Below are 20,726 nucleotides of genomic sequence, written 5' to 3'. Positions count from 1 at the left end.
CAGGATCTGTTTCCCCATAATGGATTTCTACATCCTCCTGTTCTCTGTCTCCATCGCTCACACACCCCAGTGTGCAATTCTTCTCGGAGCGAGAACGACAAACCACTTATTGGATTTGAGGGGATATCCAGCAGGATAGATGCAGCAGAGGGAAAACTCACTGGCTACCACATATTGCTCCCAAATTGACTATAAATATCCTAGGGTTCCACATCTGCTCGAAAGCGGGAAGAGTTGGGAATTCATCACCTTCCTCCCTTTTTCTGTGTGTTGGTGTGTGAGGCGGAGGCAGACGTCTCCATCTGACCGGGAGCGCAGAATCATCCTCACATGAGGGATCAGGACGTCATCCAGTCCGCCGTAACTCTCTCCGTCCTAGTCTCTGCATAGACAGTTTCCATCCTCCTCTCATCGCTCGTCCAGGTCACCACGGCTACCGTGGGGCAGCTAGCTCGTGGTTCCTTCCAAATCAGCGGAAAGCAATTTCCTTCCTCTTGGTGGTCGGCACAGATTTGAGACGTTCAGCAGACGCTTTTTCTACCTCGCGCGCTCACAGGGAAGACCTGGGCACGGCGTGTGTTTTTAAACCCGGGCAACATCAAGCTGTCCACGGCACGCAGCCATCTGAGTGTGTGTGTACGCGTGTTAGCCGAAGTGTGTTTACAGAGTGAAAGAAGGTCAATTTCACCGGAAAATGAGCCCGTGATAACATGTTGTATCTGCTTCCTTGTTAGCCCGCCAGGTAGGAAAAATAATGACCTCAGAGCACTGAGACCATATTAGTTTACGCTGAGAACAGCAACCAGCTCGGGCCCGGGGTACACCATATGAGATTTTATTTTTAAAACATTGTTCTGGACATCTGTGTAACCTAAACAATATATTTTTGTTCACTTTGTCTCGGGAGGCAAGAGTTTGGACCTGGGCATGAGACGACGTGCGAATGGAGCTCGTTCTGTTTGGAATTTGGGTGAAAATATAAATAAAATTTGAAACTGTCGTGGCACCAACTGCTGTTAGTAAATCCGCACAAAACCAATGTTTAAATTGTATGCATTCCAATACTAAAGGAATATATTAAATAACAGGTATTGCCCAGCAGTAGGTGTGCTGCAGGTTTAATGAGAGACTCAGAAGTGCTCCCAATGTGTGTTACATGCTCCTCAGACATACCTGAAACAGGGCTGCTCGACGGCAACCAAATCTGCCGGTTGGAATTTTGACTTTAGTTGACTGCACTTGTTTCAGAAAATCCGATTTCTGGGTCTGTTTGCTAAAATGCCAACTAATGCTAGTATGTTTTGGTATGACGTATTGATAACCTAGCTTGGAACATATTTCAGCGTGGTTTAAATCGATTGAGATTTTAAATCGGATAGAAATGATTCTTGTAAACACAACCAGTTTGAGCTATGCTGACATTTTACCGTTTACAACAGTGATTGGGAGGTAAATGTCTTTGAAATGTGAGCAAGTGTTGCCTTAAAAGTTTTCTGTGAGACTGGACTTAACTTTTGGCTTGTCTAAGAATTCAATTTATGCCTGGAAAAAATACAAAAAAAAAAAGAACTCTCACGCTGACTACTTAATCTCTGAATAATCTTTGACTATTTTTTTTACTATTTATTTTACCTATAACAACCTGGCCTTAATGTCCACATAGTTCCTGTCTGCAGCTTTGAGTGCTTCAGGAAGAAACCAAGCCTTTTCCTCTTCAACTCGGTACCACATTCTGGAAGCCGTCTAGCAGCCAGGGAAAACGTTAGATGGATTACAGGCGTACTAATTAAAATGAAGCTTCCTTTGTTTTAATGCAGCAAAAAGTTAAACATTGACTATGGGATACTGAAATAAGGCCCCCGTGTAGATTGTCTTCATAACTGACTTGATTACACACCGGTTATTCAATTAAAAACTCTTGCAATCCAATTTCTTCTGTAAAGACCCGAGGTAAAAGGTTAAAAGTGTTGTTGCAGTTCAAAGCACAGGGGAGAAATGATTTTTAAGCCGGGAATGTAGACAGTTACAAATTGGCCTTCGGAGAAACAGGGAGAAAACCACAATAAACATGCCGCAACTAAGACGGAGTGTCACCCCAGCCTCATGATTTACAGCCTGGTGGCTTCCTGCCTCACTCTCCCTCGCTCCCTTTGCAGGGGAGAACACCGGGGAGCTGCCGCGTGCCAGAGTGTTAAAACAACCTCCTTTCTCTGCCGAGGGGGGTCTGGACTTCAGCCCAACACTGAGGTGCTGTCTCGACCTGGAAATGTTCAGAAACTTGGGACGGGTTTAGTTTGGGGAATGGTGCCCACTGAGACCCCATGATTCGGCTGGGCTGCATTCCTGCAATGTCAGGTGTGAACACAAGCAAAAGCGGACCGGCAACAAAATAACAGCAAACATTAAAAAAAAAAAGATGAGTCAGCATTTGGTCCATCCATTTGTTGCTTAATTCTGTTTAATAAGAAGCTCAGTAGACCATGGATAGTTGACGGTGGTACTCAAAACGAATGGCCATTCATGCACAGAGGCACAGAGTTATGAGGACAATGTGACAAAGGCCATAGAAGACATTCAAACTGGTGACCATGTAGAGGTTTATCTACTGATCTAACCAATAAAAATCCTTGGTACAGCTCATCAATATCACATAATTATCATGTCTCGATTCATCAAACTAAAACTAGATGGAAACGGATTGTCTTCATCAGCTCCAGTAACATGATAAAATCAATGTTTTCATTGTAAGGGTATATTTTGTAGACTCACAAAAAAGTTTAGATAAAACGGCAGAATGGGGGCCAAAGAAGTGAAAAAACATCTAGCTTGCTTTAAAACACATTTTTTACTGATATAATCTGTACAGTAAAAGCTTCCTTGCAGCACGCTTAGGGAGGACCAGAATGTATTCAGTGTGCCTAAATACTGCCAATCCCTTTTTATGGACTTTCTCCAACAAGTTTGATTAAACTGCAGAGGAGGAAGCAAACTTTGTACCACACCCTCAATGTGCAAGAACTTCATTTCATATATTAGTGCTGGCCAATATAGAAAAAGGCAAATCAATAAACTACAAATCCTATTGATCGATATCAATTATCAAAAAAATTCTAAACATATTTTAATTGCAGCTCTGCCCATTGTATACTGTTGTTTAATTACCTATTTTTAGATCAAGAACACAAAAACACTGAATTCAAACTCAGCCCTCTATCCAACCAACCTTTTACCCAAACAGCAAGTTTATAAAAAAAGAAATTAAAAGGACACGTGATCTCTGAACTCTTTAAAGGGGGCGGAGCTTGGGGATGGAGCATTCCTCGGTTTGTGTCTGTGATTGGTTGGGAGGATGTAACGACTGTAGTATCAACCTACGTGAAAAGCTAGAATGCAAAAGGAAGGAAAACCGCTAACCTAAGACAACCGGTAAGCTAACCGGATACATAAACTAGGGTGACCAGACATCCCTGATTTCTGGGGACAGTCCCCGTTTTGGATGACCTGTCCCTGGCAAAAGCTGTCCCCGGAAATGTCCCTGATTTTACTGGGAGAGTAAAAAGGTGTAGCGCAACAAGAGGTATTTGCCCAGTTCTGCCACTGTGGCGAAGTAGTAGAAGAGCTGGGCTGTACAAACAGCTGACATTTATTTGTATGAGACCTTAAAACATCTCAATATTTCTCATTGAGGTGACTGCTAGCTTGCAAATTTTAGCCTGTTGCAGCCAGCAATGACTTCTTCGCCTCATATATGCCCTAGCTACTCTTAAATAATTTGATTGGGAGCATTTTGGGTTTCCAGTAGAAACAATAAATGGCGACAGAGCGACGGATACTCCACTCCCATATTACTGTACACTGTGGCTAACACTAGTACGATGCAGACACCTTCAGAACAACAACAGCACCAGTGCAGAAAATTTAGATTTGGTAGAGCTGCAGCAATAACCAGAGACAATGCAATTGATATGAGGCCATTTTCTCTTGTGGAAAATCAGAACCAATACCATTAGAACCAAAGTACATTATTCCATCACCTGAGCATTTTACTACACAATGATCCCTAATCTCTGAGAGGATTCCAATGCTAATGTTGTTCAGACACTGAAGGAAGCAGAAAACATCGCTATAATGACTGTTTGCTGGACGCTTAGGGGTACGTTGAGCTACATAACGATCACAACAGTCACCATACAGGAGATTTCTTGAAAATATTATTAAAATCTCTTCCAGTCTCGCTCTCTCGCACTCAGTATCGTGTCTTGTTTCGTCTTGTGAGTTTTATGCATCGTTACACCCCTGATAAAATACATTCACATTTGTAGTTTCACATGATAAAAAGTGACACATTTTAAGGAATTTGTATACTTTTTAAAAGTTATGTAAATGCTTAACTTTGCGTCTCTCTCTCTCCTGTGACACGGCACCTTTAATGAGCAACTTTAAGACTAAAGTGTGTTAGAAGATGGCTGACATGGAGCAAAGCTATCAGGGGAGCTTGTCGAGTCATTTCCAGCCAAGTGGACGAGGAGTACGCCCACTCCCCTGGATGTCTCCCAGCCCTTCAATAAGAGGATAAATGGGCTGAGATATGCTGGCCATTATGCATTATTATTTATAAAGGAAGGCGTGTTATCATTGGCAGTGTCTATCAGTGGCTGCTTAGAGAGGAAAGTGAATAACTCTGGTCATTACAGATTGCACAATTACAAGATGTAGCCTCTAGAAACTGTCCGGGTACAAGGTTCTGCAAGTAGAAATAGTGGTGATTTAGAGCAGATTGGACTCCCAAAGTATAGATAATGAGACTTCTGTTTTTTTCCACTTTTCACCTTTGCCTCGTATGCTGAAGGAAACTATTGTGTATAAAGTAAAATGGTCAGAGCCAACAGAATTTATTAGCGTGCATAACCACTAGAGTGTTTACAGATCTGTTTTAAAGCCTAGTAAAGAAAACTACTGTTCCTGTCAGAACCCCCCCCCCCAACAACTTAACCCACACAGATTATTGCAAAACTAATCTTACATTGCTCTTTCTAATTGCCCTGTGCATGGGTTGATGTCACTTTGCATTACCTAATGACATCCATAGGGCTGAGAGGCAGCCCAGAGAGCTACTTCAGCCAGTCCTTCCTTGGGGTGGCTGCTTATGTTGAGCCAGTGCATTCCCCGTTCGCCAGGCAACCAAACTGTTTACAAGCAGTTACTCGTACAAAAGCTCAGGGCGGGCTGATTGCTCAACTAATTGATCCTCACCACAGATCACAGAGCTGCGCTCGTCAAGAAAGGGACCCCCACCCTCCACCCCCCGCCATGACATCAGCCCCCTCTGCACGACGGGACTCTGCCTGCAACTCAGCAGCGAGACTAATTCGCACACTGACAGACGATGTTTGCAGACAGACCAGAGGCAAATTGTCATGAGCGGAAGGCATGGTGCACATTTTAGATCTATTAATCAACAAGTGAGTTGTCTGCAATTAGACCAGAAGGGTTGCTGGTGTGAAAACGTCTTTATTAGACCTCCCAGCGTGACAAAAATCAACTCGTAAATGGCAACTTTTTGTTGCCAGTTCTGGAGTGTCTGAAGTCAGAACTTGTTTTAGGGCCTTTATCAAGACGAAACAGTGGTGATAACACCATGACTGTTTACCTGTACAATGCCTCATCTTAGATGAATCTAAGTGTAAGAAACTTATTCTAAACAAACTGCTAATAATGCTATTATTTAGCATAATATGTACCATGTTCAGGTTTACCTTCTAGCTTTCTAAGCACCACAAATGACTAAAGCATATTGGATCAGTTTCTACCAGGGCTATAATAATACATCTAGGCCATGTGAAAAGGGGATATCTGACTCATGAGCATTTTGTAATATTTTTGTGCAAACTAAGAATTCTCAATTTGTGTTTTCATAAATAATGTGAAAAATATATGGGCTCACAACCAGGCATGCAAACATTTACACCTAAATGCTATTTCGAGAAACCAATTAACGTAACAGTCATACTTTTGGTCTCCAAGGAAGGGTCGGACTCAGATAGAACCAACACATACAATGGGAGATCATGTAAACTCCATGTAAAAAGGTCCCTGGCTGGGATTAAAGCCCAGGACCTTCTTGTTCCAAGGTAACAGTGCCAGTAACTGTACCACCATGCATCTGAATCTGTTAACAGAGCAATTTAATCCAGATTTGACCAATGCACATATTGTTTTTTTCCTCCCAATTTCTGAAGTAGTCCTGATGTGAAAAACTGCTTTGCTGCTTTGACCATGTGCTTTCTGTGTTTTCACAAATAGAATAAAATGTATGAATCTCAAACTTAATTTTTTTTAAACTGTGAAACAGCCCTTTAGTTTAGCCCTAGAAAGAAGCTCTGAAATATGCTAACTTTAAGGTATTAGCTGCTAACAACTTGCCAGTTGCTGTGTTCTCACAATTTTCTTGTTAAGACTTTCCTATCCTGTTTGCAACCATTTGTTTTCTCTGTTTTTGGGGCCAGATGCTGTCAGATAAACACTTTGAAAGGAGTTGAGGCTTCTTCACTACTTTTCACAGTGCTGTCAGCTGGGGGCAATTGCCAGTCTGTTTATGGACTCCATTGCAATGGGGCTACAAACAATCTAATTGCTTTTTTCCTTCAAAACAAGAGTATCAACCCTAGATAGAGGGTGTCAAGCAGAACTAACTTTTGTATTTGAAACTGAAAATATTAGCTTAGACTTACTCCACCAGCTGAGCAAAATGCTGACAGCAACTGGATAGCTCTCCAGAAATAACACTTTATTTCGAAGAATGTGCGGGTTCAATATTGCAAGATTTCATTCTGCAAGCTATACTGCAACAGATAACATGTTCAGGCTTGGGTGAAGTCAAAAAGGGGGTGTTTTTACGGTAGCAGAGGTGTAGATGTTTGTTGTTTTTGTTACCAATTTCTCATATCCATTTTTTTTTTGCAATCCTTTATCTGTCTTCAAGATTTTGACAATCTCAGACTCATCTTTAAGAACTACAATAAGAAGATATAAGAACGATGTTTCTTGTAAAACAGGGTTGTTTTTTAAAAAAAGAAAAATGTATTACAAAATTCACTTTTTAAACTGTCTTCAGCATCTCATGTTAGAAAAGGGCACTAGTAGTGTTAAAATATCAACCTCTGTGTGAATCAACTTGAATTCAACCTTTAAATTGGAGATTTCACAAAAATCTGCCAACATTTCCAATTATCAAGAGAATAAAAGAAAACAACTTTGCTGTACTCTAATTAGCCTTCCTGATATCTACTGAAAGTCTTCCTCTCCCTCTCGTTGGTTTCCTATTAAATAGCTTCTTACACCTCAAACATATTTTTTTTTATGAACACCTCTCTGATGCAGCCCTTACATATGGCATATTCAATTGTCAGAAAAAGATCATTTTCTGAGTTGTATACTGCTGGTCACAGGTCAGGGATTGCCAATGCCACCGTGCATTTCTATGTCCAGTCAAAATGCAATTGAAGCATTGTTGTATTGTGTATGAATTATATTTCTGTAGGCTGATGCTACCCCTGAACTAGTCTGGGTGAATTCAGACCCACTACTGAGCTCACCGCTACCCAGTCAATTTGAGCTGGGTGGCTTCCTGGGTGGGCATTCTGGTGCAGACTGAAGGTAAAAAGTCTGTGATAACTTAAGAGAACAACCTGTCAAACAAATGTGTCCTGGGGGAATTTAAAACAGACTTTCTCACTTCTGGGTTTTGTCGAACAGTGCTGTAAATATGTGCTCCTGACATGCATTTAGCATAGAGCTGCTAATTGTTAAGAATGTTCCTTTAATTCCAAGGGCCACACACACATTCAGATGAGTGTTGCTACAGATTACTGTAATTGTTGGTGTTGCCTTAGGCTCCCACAGAAATATAAAGTAGGCACTTCCTCTTAATGCCATATCACAGGAGGAAGTATCTGATCTGTTAAAATAGTGTGTGACAGAATGCTGCAATGTCCAACGGCAACAGTGTGGAGTCTCGCCTGACAACGTCACTGCTTTTAATTACAGATGTATGGATTGGTTCTTTCAGGATAGAGTAGTCAGCGTGTTTAAACGTTTTAAAGGTGGTTGCATAACCCTGACCACATGTTTAGATTGTCATACTGATCACCAAACATCACAGAACCACCCGACATCTAATCTGGTCATCTGGACAAAGGTGTCACATGCCTTAGAAGATGGAGTGGTATGCCAATAGGCAAATACTGGCTCAAACAATCAGGCTCATGCACTCCTACAAAGCGGCCTATTTCAAATTTCAAAGTGCTGGTAATACATCTACGAGGCATGTCTTACTGTCAGACGTTCCAGCAAGTCCCTGTAACAGATTGCTTCAGCCCTTATGCCGGCAATTGTGTTAGCCCATATAGCTTCTGGTGCTCGTCTTAGACATACCCGCTTCTTGCAAATCAAATTGTTGTCACAACCATCACTAGTCTGCATGTGAACCAAATCACGATCAAAACTGGACCATCAAAGTTGTCGAGGTAAGAGAAAGAAACACATTAATCTATGCATTCAACACTGTAACACATCACGTGATCATTAGATCATGTAATGTGTTGCAGCTGCAACTCAAACATCCCGGCAATAACTCAATAATAACATCACTTAAACACTCACTATGCTATTCAGATGTTTTCCTCACCTGCAGGGAGGTGAGGTGATTAAAACTAAAAGTGAAACTTTAGACACTTTTTACTCAGCTAATAATTGTCAGACCACTTGGGGGCACTCATAGATAATTGAAATGTCATTTTTTAATGCTGACTTGAGCCTTTGAGATTAAGAATAAAATCTTATTCAAAAAGTCTTATATAGAATAAAAAAATGAGGCAGTACATTAATGAAAAAGTTAAATACCCTGACCTGACGCAGCAGGACGCCGTAAACTCCACCCGTTTGATTTTATTAACTTTTTACACTGAGAACGGCTCAAAAGTGACACATAGTACAAAGACATAATAAGACTTTATGCTCTACACAATCTTCTTTTCTCACCCTTATGCAAGTAACAGTTGTTTTTCAAAACACAAGCATATGGCTAGAAAGCAAACAATGTGGCAGCTGCTTTATAATAAAATAAAAACTAAGGTTTCAGGCAGTTCTTTTTATGAAGAAATTTGGGAAGCATCTTTGTTGATGAGATGAAATCCACTTTTCAAACATCCTCCTCTCATCAGAAAGAAAAAAAAAACATCACAGTATTAGCCACCAGCATATTTTTGGCTTGATTAAAGAGAAACTTTGGAGCCATTATGTTTTGGCTCGATGTTTTCATAGTTTACATATTTATGTGACACCACACAGTCAAAGGCCAGGAGGCCCTTGCACAAACATTATCTGTTACGTGGGAGATAGAAATCTCTCTGTTCAGCTACAGTTGCGTTTCTTTCACTGTTGACTTATTCCACTCCTGAAATCATCAAAAGCTGTCTGGAAACCTGCAAAGTGAGTCATCATCGGGAAAACTTGTTACCCAAGCCCTTTGTTGTCTGTGCCCTCATGAAAATCACAGCTGCTGCAGTTATGTGTGATCGGAATATTTACTATGGGGCAAACGTGCCTCAGGTTGCGGCGGGCCCTCAGGCAGCTTAGGGCCAAGAAACAGAACTTGCTCTTAACGTTTAGCCGTAAAAAAAAACTTGCAACAGGCATTTAATAGGCATTAAGAAATAGGGTGATGGCTTTGCCACAGAATTTCCTGTTTTTGTGAAAGCCCTAAAAATTGGTCTCTCATTTGAGAGCCATCATAGAAACAAACGTTTAGTTAGAGTAATTATAACTGCAAGTGTATAGTGAAACATAAGAAGGAAAATGCTGTGGGTTTATCAGTTGATGATTGTAATATGCGGCACTGATTCTCAAGCAGGAAGTTCTGCCCCAGACATCAATCTCCAGGGTGGGCCGTTGAAACAAAGAGACTGTAAAGAGGGTTTGCATGCCTTGCAAAAAATGTTAATACCACCCGAGCTTTTTCAAATTTTTGGGAATTTGCAGGATGAGAATATATGGTGTTTAACAGTTTTTACAAAAGCAAAACCTGAGTTAGATGTGCATTTGCCTTCAGACCCACTGAGTTAAAACATTGCAGAAGTGCAATTATAGCTGCGAGTCTTTTGAAATATAATTGTAGTAGCTTTGCATATCTGGAGACTGAAATATTTGCCCATTCATCTTTGCAAAATAGCTCAATCTGTGTCAGGTTAGATTAAGGGAATCCGTGAACAGCAACTTTTAAAATGTTCCAAATGAGAAAAACTTAGATCTGGACTTTGAATAGGCCATTCTAACACAAGAATATGCTTTGATTTTAATCATTCCATGCCTGTATTTACTCCCATCAATGTCCCCATCCCTCCTGGTAAAAAAAAAAAATGAACAAAAGAAAAACAACAAACATCCACACAGCATGGGGTTGACGATTTAACAAAAATATAACTTCATAATTTGCTGACAATGATATCACAGTTACAATTTTTATCATGATTGTCTACATGAAAACTATTCTACTAAATCTACTAAAGCAAAGAAACGAAACCCTAAAAATCCATTCAGTTTGCACAAATTTGCTAACTATATAATGTTGACATTCATCAAATATGTTCCCATTCGTTAGACTTGTAAAACAGCGTCTCATATTTTTTGATCTAATAAATAAATCTATCTATCTATCTATCTATCTATCTATCTATCTATCTATCTATCTATCTATCTATCTATCTATCTATCTATCTATCTATCTATCTATCTATCTATCTATCTATCTATCTATCTATCTATCTATCTATCTATCTATCTATCTATATATGTGTGTGTGTGTGTGTGTGTGTGTGTGTGTATAAACCTTATCGAAACTCAAGTAAAGTTCCCTCACGGTACCTAATAAATATTATTATCCACAGTGACTTTATGTGGATAAGCAGGTACAGACAATGAATGGATTGATGGATAACTGTGTACAACTTCATCAATATTGTCAGTTTGACATATGCATAAATGTTACCGGTATTATTAGTAGCTGTAGTAGTTGTAAGATATTTTTTTTCCGTCACATCGTCAAGCTCTTACCAGCAATTCAAAATGTCTGTAGTAAATTGAATCTGTCAGGGATAAATTACCGGATGCAGGCTGAAAAATGCCCTCAGCCTTCAGAAGCATTATGTACAGAGTAAGCCCTTTTAACTAATTTAATTAAATTTAAAGTTAAAAGTGCTTCATACCTGGATAAGGCTTTTATTCTAAAGGCTTGCTGTACTGATGCTATAAATAGCAGCATGAAGCCTTGTGTTATTATTTTGGCTGCCTTGTCTATGTTTATAAGATCCTCAAACGTATAATGATGGTACTCCAATAAATCTGAAGCATTGGCAACTAGTAAAAGAGCCTATTCTGACCACAAACATCCAGTTAGATGTTTACTCACTTTACATTAGCTTCAAGGCAGCCAATAGCAGCTTGGAATCAAGGGTCTTTATAGTCATTATGTAACCATAATGTAAGGCAGAGAGGAATTAGCTGGTATCAGTAAGGAACCAATAACCAATAAATTGGTGGGTTTTTGTTTTGAGAGTTGTTCATTAGCATATTTTTTGGGGTGGGGGGGTCGAAAAGAGAGCCTTTCAGGAAAAAGGTTAAAAACCCCTGATATACAATCCAAACAAATACGTTCTCAAAAATAATATGCAATTTTTTATTTGGAGCACAGTTTTATATTTTAATTTAGATTTTTATGGTTGTTCAACAACAGAATGTTAAGCCAAGCTTGTAAAGAAGGGTGTAACGTTAAGGCTACACCGGCTAAGCTCATGTTTTTCTGATAAATTATTGGAGATTAGTGCATTCTTGGAACCGTGGGCTCTGTCTAATTACCGAATGTTATTTCAGATTTACAGCTTGGAGTAGATTTTATGTTTGACGAAAAGATTTATAATTATGCGGTGAAGTGAGCATTTTTTAATGAATGACTGTGGAAGAAGTTGCCTTATCATCGAGGAGGTCGGCTTTACTGAACTTTGCCAAAATACTTATTCTCCTTTAAAGATTTTGGGAAGTTACAATCATTAATGGGTCGTTCACAATGTTCAGCCTTTGCAAAAGTGTACAAAACGTACTCTTTATTTTTGGACGTGCTGCGTCGTTAACAGAAGCTGTGAAAGGCGGCCGAAGCAGCTCCAGGGAAGGCGGGGATTAGGCTGCTTTCTGAACGGACAGCGCAGTGAACGGATCCCCTGCAGCCCATCTGGGCTTTCTTATTTCTCTGCGTAAAGAATGCCATCTGTTGCAAGAGACCTGACAGCCCTGCCTATTGCGTTTGGTGTAGGAGAACAACTAGAAGTCATCATTTCACAAATTAAATTGGAACAACTTAAATCAATTATTTCTTGTAAATTAAAGCAATTAATTTAAATTGGAGCTACATTCTCTTCATAGAGTGGGCAGTCCATGTCCAACCAGTGACTTGTGAAGGCAGCTGGTTACACTGGATTTTATTTGTAGGTATCACATTGAAAATAGGCTGATTATACATGTAAAAAATCGTTGAAAGCCTGGTATCAGTTTCTTCCACCCAACACTTATTCACTACTATGTGTTGCTTTATTGCTTAAAGAATGATGAAAGCAAAATAAAAACATGTCCTGGTATGAATAAATTCTTAAGGAATCGTATAGAAGCTGTAAAATAATAGCAATGCTTTGTAACATCCATATATAAGTGGAGATGTTGACTCTGTGCTTCCACATGCTGCAAAAGAACCCTCTGAATAACAAGTACAAAGACACTTCATAGTTTTTGATCAACTCTTATAACACATCACCCACATATGGATTGCAGGTGTTATGCAAGCACTATATCAGAGCTATGGTTTGCTCAGCTTGTACAGTTTCTGTATGTGTACCTCTGTTTGTCCTGATCACTAAACCGACTGTTGTCATGAGAATGTAGCATTTTAATCTCAGTGCCTCACACTAAGATGACAGGCAGAGAGCAGACATTGACCCTGGTTGATTTGGAACATGTCATCAGCTGATATGAGTGACTTAATGGGATTATATGCAGTGAGGGAGCAACCGGACCTGGATAAAAAACCAACTTCGCTGCAGCTCAGTCATTCTGTCTCATGAAGAACTGATGTTTTCGTTGTAATCCTGATCCCCGCAAGGCGTCCTGCTTCGAGTCTACTTCACATGCGCCCGAAAACCCTGAGCCTCCGAAACCAGGTTTCCCCCGAGAACGTCATCTTCAAACGTCTGATTGTTTGTAAAATGTGTTCTGCTGTACAGACCCAGCGAACAGCCGCCTCCAGCAGGCTGTGGGATGACTATTTCTTCCTATACAAAGCCCCATAAATGGCACTTGAACATAAATAGATTGGAACAGCGTAGCTCAGAGTAGGCTCTTGAAAGCAAGTGGACAGAGAGAGAGAAGACACACACCTTGCGTTTATGGACGTCCAATCACTGAACACAGCTGTTTTACAGTTACATTTGACCACACGCTCACAAAGATCAATGCAATCCCATTTTTATCAAATGTCATATTATAAATACTTTGTATACATTATACTATCAATTAAATCAAAGTGTTTTATTGGAATTCTATGTGACAGACCACTGCAAAGTAGTGCATAGCTGTGGATTTGATGGAAAATTATGCACCATTTTCCAAATTATTTACAAATACAAATCTGAAAAGTCTGACACAGACATGTTTTAGGCACCTTTAACCCATATACCCTTTAATAAAATCCAGAGCAAGCAATTGCCTTCAGAAATCAACTTCTTAGTAAACAGAGTCCACCTTGTTCCAGGGACAGAGTTGTGCAGAAGTTTAAATCAGGGCTTGTCCCAGGCTTCAAATATGTCACAGAGCAAGATCATGAACAAGATTATTGATCTAAGAGAGAAGCAGCCATATGGAAAATGGCAACCCTGGAGGAGCTGCAGAGTTCCATAGCTCAGGAGGGTGAATCTCTTGACAGGGCAACTATTGGTTATACATCCTACAAATCCAATCGTAATGGAAGATTCGTAAAGGAGAATCTGATAAGAAGTCCTGTTGGCAGTTTTGTCATAGCCAGCGAAACGGGCATACTGCTACAGCACATGTGACAGAAGAGCTGGTTGGAGAGGATGCACGGTAGTCTCAGAATTTGACAGTACTTATTGTTGGTTGATTACATAAAACTACAATAAAAACCTGAAAACCTCTGCAATGCTGGGCATAAGAGAGATCAGGATTGGTTAGTAAGTAGTGGGAAAGTATTGATTTACAAAGTCAGTCAGGGCCAAGATTCAAGTCCTAAGTTTTTCTGGTTGTTAGAAACTCCACATTAGATAATTTTAAAGATACTGCACTACTCCTTAGTTAGGCTTGGCTTCAGCAGTGGGCTTCTGTTAAAAAAAAGGAATGAGCTAATTCTTCTGCCTTTTTAAGCTTTGCTGCAGTTAAAGGTCTCTTTGTTAAGACATCCATGCATTGGCTTCATTCAGCATTCCATTTACCTATTCACGAAAAGAACAAAAACATCCCTGTTGCATTTTTCCTCACACTTCCCTTAAGTGGAGATAACATCTGGGATAAGAAAGCGGCAAACACTGAGAGGGAAAGGGGGAGGGAGCTTGTGGTGTGCAGGAGAGAGTTCTTCAAAGCTGGTAAAGAGCATGTTGGATCAGCTTTGGGGAGGGAAGTGTTGGAGATAAGCCCATGACAGCTGCCAAACACCTCTGTGGTCGGTGTGTGTGTGTGTGTGTGTGTGTGTGTGTGTGTGTGTGTGTGTGTGTGTGTGTGTGTGTGTGTGTGTGTGTGTGTCCCAATTGAGAGGGAGGGGGTTTCTGAATCCAAGCCACCTGCCAGCCCTGGTCTCTTATGGCAGGTGTTAGCCGATCTTTACGTGATTCAGACCACTGATAAATATGGAGCATGTGTGACATTCTTATTGCCCGCATGTCTTTGTAATAACATTAAGGCTGATGCACTGATGGAGAGATTACCTAAATGTGAGGTACTGTTTGAGGTTGGGGTGGGGCCTGCTGCTGCTGCTGCTGGTGGTGGGGTTGCTCACAGGAATGCTTTTTATGATGCAGACAAATGGCTCTCAATTGTGCAGTTTATGCAAAACGTTAACACACGTGTAAAACTAATACTAGGACCTCACAGGGTTCAATAAGGTGCTTTTGCTTGCAAACTACAAAAAAACAACAGAGAACGATGCAGCTTTTCTTTACTTTATGCTGTATAGCAACACAATGTGTTGGGATCTGTATTATCAAGCAAAACAGAACTAATACTAAGACACCACATCCGCTGGGCACGCTGATGGCGCATGGTTAGCGTGCACAACCCAAATACTGGGGCCTTAGTCGTCAACGTGACTTCAACCCGACCCCATGGACCTTTCCTGCATGTCTCCCCCCACTCTCTCAGCCTTGCCAGTCAGCCTACTTTCATTAAAGGCCACAAATATGATTAAAAAAAAGGACACCACATCCGTGCCTCTGTAATGCGTAGGTGAGCACAACAATGCTTTCCAGCTTCACACCAACAGGGTTCAGAGGCCAAAATTATGGGCAGGTGATGAAGAGCGGGAGAGCTTGAATATGTTGGGATGCCTCTCTCAACCTAGAACATAAGTGGCCAAGTCCATGCTGACAATTTCAATACACTTCAAAATGAGACTATAGTTTGAAATGACTAACACAAACATTTATCGGAAATATGTCATGCCATATTTAGTCAAACATTTTGTATGTATTAAATATGTTTTTTGGTTGTATGTTAAAAGTAACAGTCTTGAAAAACATACTGTTTTTATGCCATCTTGTGTGTACTGATTGTACTTGAATGATGCTCAAAAACGGTCTACCTTACATTTCAAAGACATAGGAAATTACTGTATTTTTCGGATCATACGGCACACTTAAACATCCTTAGATTTTTTTCAAAAATTGATTATGCGCCATATATTCCGGTGCGCCTTATATATGTATTGTGTATATATTATATATACTAAAGTTGCGCTTACTGACTGATATTATGTGGTACAATGCTCTCAAAAATCTGTTAAAATGTGTAAGTACGACTTTAGTTAGCAACGAATCCACTCTGCTCAATGGATATTCGGAGCATTACGGTATCCTGTGTCACTACCTGATTGGACCCCTGAGCTGTCTACAAGACTGCCTGACTGTAATGTATAAACTAGAAGTGCATTCATGCAAGTCAGCACTCACCCGGAGTACGCGCTAGCAACAATAAACTTAGTAAGTTTATTCAATAAAAAAGTTAAGTTTATTTTGGCCTTATGTTAGAAATAGGGCAGTGTGGTCCAACTACTCTGTCTTCCTGACAGAGATGGATAGCTCTCCCTCTCAGGAGATAGCGGTATTAAGGAGGAAACACACAGGACGCGTTGCAAAGTGCAGCAAAGTAGCATACGCTCGTCCTATTCTTAGGTTAGCTTTTCATTTTAATCAGTAAATAAATATACACCAGAATCATAACGCTAACCAACGGCTAAAATAGATTGAAGTTCTAACTTGAAATGTGTATTTGCTCCTGTTTGGCTGGGAATAAATGGTAAAACAACCTGTTCACTTCTGGATGTATCCCAAAATAAGAGTCGTCGGAAGTAAACTGGCATGGTTGATGTAGTTGTGACAAGCTAACAAACTAAAATACGTGATTTCTAGTCAGATATGGTCAAGACACGGACTTTTAGAAGATCAAAACATAGGCTATATTACTGATAATTTAATACCTTAACCATATATTACTGACAATTTGTCTTCTTTGATTACTTACCCATGACAAAAGTTCTTCTCTCCTCAGAATCACACAGCTGTGGAGTGTACTTTGCAGTGTCTGGTCTAAATTTACGTTTTAAAAACACGCCCGTAAGCCTCGCAACTTATGTTACGTAGCCATTGTACATCCTTCTTAAAGTTACCAGATTTGATTTCTCTAATGAAAACTGGGGACGTCTGTGATTTTGATAAGCACAGAATCTGTTGCGTGGGGGTTGGTTTGTTTTGTCTGAACTGCAATGCCGATGGGGCGCGGGGAAGGATGGAGTGATATTATACACCTGGGAAGAAAATGTAATGTGCCTTATAATCTGGTTTATCTTATATGTGGAGAAAGACACACACAGACATATAAATTCACGGTGCGCCTTATAATCCGGTGCATCCTTATAGTCCGGAAAATGCGGTACACTGACTTACATAAACTATTTTCAAGCACTGCCTCCCTAGGAATCAATACTGTAGCTAATGCTATTTAATATCCAGCTACATTATATTTTGAACGTTTAGAAAAGTCACAAAATTTGGCAGCATGATCAAGGAAAGGTGCCATTGCTATGAAATTCATGCAGTTGCTATTCAGTTGATCTCCCACTACTTTATGCAGACTATCTGTCTGCACCAATGAAGATTCATCGACTTTAACATACCCTATGCTTGGAGTAGCTGCCATGGTAGCAGAAGTGGCGCTATGTTCCCAGAAATGCAGCTAACAATTACTTGAGCACCTGGGGGCGCTTAAAGACTGTGCACCAAACTCATCTCCAGATAGTCAGGCACTCCTTAACTTTTGATACACAAAAAAAAAAAATAATGGCAAGAAAACAATAACAACAAGCCCCATCCTGATACAGTTTAACAATCTGTATTTTCCTCCCTTCTTTTCCACACAAACATTTTGCAAACAAAGGCCATAACAAGAGGAACACACAAATGTGACAGGTCATGACGTTCCACAAATGCGGTTAATTTGTTGTGTATAGACACATGTATCACACAGATTTTAAATGGCAAGATAGAAAATAGTGACACAGAAGCTGGAAACTTTTTAATTTGCTGTACACAGAATTGGATTTCCATGTGTTTGAGGAGTCAAGTTAATATTCTTCTTTCAGCTAGTTCAGACTCCACACACTACATTAAAATCAGTTGGTTATCCTTTCAACTTTCCACACTTCTCTCTAAAATGAACAAGGTACAGGTATTTGCAGTGAGTTCAATATGCATTTTCCCCATAAAGATACATATATGATCAGTTGTTGCTTTATTGCCCTTGTTAAATGTTTGAGAACACAAGACAACACAAAGATAACCAGAGCAAATACAAAAAGTGTTTTCTAAATGATTTAATTTCTTATGTAAAATAGCCATCAAAACCAATCTTACCCTATGTAAAAATAGCAGTTAAAGTAAACTTAAGAGCTGGTTGTACAACCTTCAGCAACAAAAACTGCAATCAAGCGTTTGCAGTAATTGCCAGTGAGTCTTTTATACTACTGTGAAGGAATTAAAGTCCACTCATCATTTTTTTGTTTTTTTTGTTCAGTCATTTAGAAGGGGTTTTAGAAGATGAGAGGCCAGTTTAAAGCCACAGCATCTCACTCAGATTTAGGTCCACACTTTAAAAAAGCCATTTCCACACCTTTACGTTACCCAAATTTGCTCCAGCTTAAGGTCACGAACATATGGTTGAACATATTCCTTCAGGGTTTTCTGGTAGAGAGCAAAAAGTCAAGAGAAAGACAGCTTGTCATCTAAGTCCCGAAGAAGCAAAACAGGCAAAATGCCCCAGGAGCATAATAATGTCCCCGTCCTGGTAGACCGCTAGTAGGATGTTCTTTTTCTGAATTTCTGTTAGTTCTAAGCCAGCTTTAACAGAATAGACCATTTTCAAAAAGTACCCTGTTTATCAGGCCACAAAAAATATTCAAAGTCATCAAGATGTTTTTGGTAAAATTTGAGACAGTCATTTTGTGTTTGTTTAGGTCAACAGAGGTTTGTGCCTTGAAAGTTACCCGCTGAGTTGAGACACATGAGGTTCTGCAGTACTTTTGTGCTAAATATTTTTGTTTTTTTTAAGATTTTTGTGACCTCCTGGATCAGTGCTTCAAGCCCTCTTCGAGTAATTTTGGTGGGCCAACAACTCCAGTTCACCACTGTTTCATGTGTCCTCCATTTGTAGATAATGGCTCTCCTTGTTCACTGGCGTCCCAAAACTTTAGAAATAGGGCCGTGTAGATTTCTTTCAATATGGGGTCTTGATTTTCTAGCTTATCTTATATTGTTCTATTAAAGTGGTCTCTTGATTCAATCTGTGTGGTTGTAACCAGGCTCCAATGTAGTGAAATTAAAACAAATTAACCTGGTCCTCCCAGTTAACCAAGGATTTTGTATTCACTCAGGCCGTCTCAATTTCTTTGTCACAACTGGAGTTTAATTTGTAAGAATCATGAGACAGCATATGACTTAAAAAATGATAACTTATACATATGTTTATTTATATACATGAAATCTGCATTTTTTCATACTTATGAATGTAATTCTTGTCTTTATAAACCTTAGAAGATATATGCTTTTTTATTAACCTGGCATGCCAGATCGATAAAGTGTAGCACTCTTACCAATCTGGGACTGCTCCCATCGACGTTGTTGAGGAAAGGAGGGATATTCTGCAGAATTTTCCGGACTGTGTGGCCGTGGCGACACCTAGCGTCCGCTTGCAAATTTTTGGTTTTAGCCAATCATGGTATCAAATAAAAATGTGATAAGCATGTTTTAACATGTTGTAAGGGCAAGATAAAAAGCAATCACAAACATTTTTGCCTTCCAAAAATGCACAATGCACTTCTTGCTGTTCTTCTTTCAAGAATGAAATTGTGGATTTCCTGCGCTGCCATGTTTATGTTGGTTCGGCTGTGGCCTCGGCACCTTTTGCTTTCATCACAGCTAAATGTCCTGCCTTAAACCATAATACTGCCACTGATTGGCTGACTTGAGCTTGATTGCTTCTCGAACAGCCGAGGAATTCAGCTTGCAGGCAAAGTTACTTTTTTATTAGTCCACTCTGAAAAAGAAAAAAAGATCTGTTCGAACTAACCACAAAAAGCTCAAGAGTAATGATATTCATGTCTATGATGAAAGTGCGTACAATGCATGCCTCTAATGACATGTTGGTAGCTCCTGTTTTCCAAGCTTTCTATCTTTCTGAGCAGGTGAGTGAGTCTGTGTCTGAGTAATTGAGATAAAGTAGTTTTAATTTAGAAAGACAAAAGATGCTTTGGATAATGTTCATCAGACAACAGAACAACTTCTTTTAAAAGTTGGTGTTTACATGTGTAGTTTCACAGGTGGAAATCCAACAGATTATCAGGTGGAAAACCATCCTGACAGCTAAAAATGGAGGAAGAGCAGCAGGAGCCTTGTAGTGTCATGGAAATTAGTTTTGATCATCCAAAATATCTCAAATCCCTTATCTCACTGTTAGTTTGAAATTGTGTAAAAGAAGTTTGGAGCAATTTCAGCGATTTTCATTGACTCCCCTGGAACATCTCTAGAACATTTCAGGATTGCTGTACATTTCCCCAAACAGCTTCTTTTGGCAATTTTGCCTTTTGTCAAAAAGGGTTTTGCCAATTCTAATTCAAAAAGATATTTTTTTCCCCTCTACAGCTTTAAGTTGTATTTTCAGTTAGTTATTTATTTCCCCAGGAATTGTAAATACATGCATAGAATATTGATTGATATCTACAGGATGTCTAATTTTTTTAAATCCAAAAGCCAGGGACTGATGCATTTTCTGTCCCTCCCAGCAGCTGATGCAATATATTTGTGCAACAAGTGTAAATTAATTGAGTTCTTTTTTGCTGTCTCTTTCGCTTTGCC

The 20,726-nt window shown here is 39.7% G+C and overlaps 1 protein-coding gene across 1 annotated transcript in view; it reads left to right on the top strand.

Moving 5' to 3' along the window:
• Window positions 1-20,726, top strand: part of ntn1b (netrin 1b) — a 176,364-nt gene that overhangs the window by 118,543 nt on the left and 37,095 nt on the right. The gene's annotated exons all lie outside the window — the stretch shown is intronic.

The sequence above is a fragment of the Fundulus heteroclitus genome, chromosome 16, assembly GCF_011125445.2.
Source record: "Fundulus heteroclitus isolate FHET01 chromosome 16, MU-UCD_Fhet_4.1, whole genome shotgun sequence".
NCBI classification, from domain to species: domain Eukaryota; kingdom Metazoa; phylum Chordata; class Actinopteri; order Cyprinodontiformes; family Fundulidae; genus Fundulus; species Fundulus heteroclitus.
Note: the sequence above shows the minus strand (reverse complement) of the source record. Positions and strands in the feature narration are given on the sequence as shown.